The 2610-nt window shown below is 35.7% G+C and overlaps 1 protein-coding gene across 1 annotated transcript in view; it reads left to right on the top strand.

The window, feature by feature from the left end:
• Positions 1-350: 350 nt before the first annotated feature.
• Positions 351-2610, top strand: part of LOC106516517 (trinucleotide repeat containing adaptor 6A) — a gene marked incomplete at its 5' end in the record, with an annotated part of 35188 nt that continues 32928 nt past the window's right edge. The window contains 1 exon segment of the mRNA XM_014006920.1: positions 351-443.

Genomic DNA, 2610 nt, shown 5'->3' with positions numbered 1-2610 from the left:
CTCTTAACAAATCTGAAATTGCAAAGCTTATTGTAACTAATAAAATGYAACTGGTGTTATTCATGTATTTTTTTGTGTCGTGAAAGGTTGTATTCACTTCAGTTTCGTCTGTTTAAGTGATCGTTTTTATGCTCCCATTTTCAAAAATGTTGAGTTTTCAACTTTTTCATAAATTTAATTTAAAATTTTAACTTGAACATTTTGTCTGTCTTTGCTGCTTTCTACAGAATTATCAGAACAACTCAACTACAAAAAAAGTGTGAAACATTAGCCTTGTTGCAAGTTTTATAAAGTAAATCTGACTGAAGATGAACATGATTGTCAAGTAAAAGTATGCTCTGTTATCCAAGGAACGCACCCAAGGAGGGAAGAACAGTGGATGGAAGAGACAGAGAGACGTCTTAGTAGGAAGGAGTTTAAGAAGGCATCGGACTGAACAAAAGGTAAGAGGATGTGATGAGAAAATGTTTTAGTTTTGTTTATATTCTAGATAGTTTATGTGTCACACAAATGATGAAATCATAACCAAATTAAGCAGTACAGTTTGAAAAAGTTAACTCCAGTTCTTTTCCAGACATCTTGAAATGGGTACGTTAATCTTCATGACATCACAATAAGTGTCTTTTTAACCCTCCGACTGTCCTTGAATGACCCCTGAGGCCTCAGTTTTAAAAACGGGAGCCTCCGGGATCATTTTGATCCAAAAGCAGCTGGAGGGTTGAGGGAATCATTTATTATCATGACACATTGCCCTGCTAGGTGATTTGCTTGTCAGGATTTTCCTATCTGTGTGATTTGTCAGCWTGCACTTCTTTTAGGAACCTGTTTTTCCAAAGCTTTTTATCTGAGTAACGACAGCTTTTAATGTTTTCTATCAACCATTTCCAAAACATTAAACWGCAGTTATGTTCCATATGATATATATATTGCATGTGCAGAATTATATTTTTGCATAAAGATGTTCAAATTGTTTTTGATGCAACAATGGTGGCTAGGGATGGGTACCTTTTTGACGTTTGAATCGATTTAGTACCAATATCCGGTACCTGGGAATCTGTACCAGTACTTAACGGTACCAATTTTTGGTACTTTGTGTGTGTGGTTTTTTCAATAATAAACTATTATTTTTCTATTTAACATATTTCTATATAAAATTAACAAATATCAAGACAGCATCCAACTCTTTGGATTGTAACATCAGTTGTGTAACTTATTTCTTTAAAGTGAAAGTCTCTGTTTAATGGCAGATGAAATAAAATTAAATAAAGGAAGTGGCTGTACTTTATTTACTTTGAGCAAGCAAACRTCGTGTTCACAAGATAATTAATCCACCAGATAATTCAGAGGCGGTCTGTTCGGCGAGTTTTACTCCAGGAGCTGCGAGGCTTTCAGCTACGTTCAGACCGAGCTCTGCCTGTGTTTACTGTCTGAACCAGCGKCTGCTGCTGCTGCTGACGTCATCACGCTTTTGCGTGATGCTGCGTTCAGGACAAGCAAGGAAAACTCACCACTCTAATGCCAAACCGGTCGCAATGATGCGTTTAGGTAACGAAACATGGTACAGTTTGATGTTACGTGAATAGATACTCGGTAGTACCGACAGAATTCGGTCTTTACATCAAAAAGTATTGAATTCGGTACCCATCCCTAATGGTGGCTTTTACTCGTTGTGAGTTCAAAGACATAGAAAGAATAATGCATACACTGTTGATGACCTATTAGACAAATAATTATTGTAAAAAGTACTCATAGTGTAACATTTTGTTTTTCCAGCCTGGTCTGTGTTCTGTTGGAATGGTTCTGTCCCAGTCGTGCAATTTGCTCTACTGCTGGTGTAGATTGTGATGTGACGTGGTGGCATTTTCCWTTTGAATTGCTTTTAGTTTCCACTGAGTCGTAGTAAGAGCTGACTACTGTTACAAGACAGGCTGTTATGGTTACACCAGGAAATCTWTCGTTGACCTTCAGGCTCCTTTTATTTTTCTTTGATCTTTTTTGTCTTTTATTTTCTTTTTTCAGATTTTTTAAAAACTTTTTCTAGACTTTTTTGTTTGTATGCCCACCTTTTATCCCTCTTTCTATACCATTTTCCAGATGTTGTAATGCAAGTGCTGAGTTTTGTTTTGGTCACACTTTGAACTGGAGCCGTTACTCAGTGTCCTGGAATCTTTCCTTCTCTAATAGGTTATACAGTAACTTGAGAGTACTTTATTGCTTTTTTGTTTTTACTGTTTTCTTCGCTGGACTTAAAGAAAATAGTGACTAAATCAGAGCAGCATGAAGATGTTTAGCAAACTAACAAAAGATTATTTATTTTTTGGTTTGTATTTTCCTTCAGGATTAGAAACTTTTTCCAGGTTTAAATGTTTGTCTTCCTGACAGTAAACAGAATTTGATATTTTGACAAAACAAGCAACTATTGTGACATCTTAAAAACTTCTACACCACATACCTTTATTAAAAATGACATCTTATACGCATTGATTTGAMTGAAATATTAATGCATTCGCATTTTACAGTTTGTTCAGTCAGTATTCTGGTGTTATACTATGGTGCAACAATACATGTACCCGTATCGAACAGTGGTTTAGGTTCAATACACACTTGTAT

This window comes from Austrofundulus limnaeus, unplaced genomic scaffold (assembly GCF_001266775.1).
Source record: "Austrofundulus limnaeus strain Quisiro unplaced genomic scaffold, Austrofundulus_limnaeus-1.0 Scaffold38, whole genome shotgun sequence".
Lineage (NCBI taxonomy): Eukaryota > Metazoa > Chordata > Actinopteri > Cyprinodontiformes > Rivulidae > Austrofundulus > Austrofundulus limnaeus.
The sequence above is the reverse complement of the archived record's forward strand: the minus strand, read 5'-3'. Positions and strand labels throughout refer to the sequence as shown.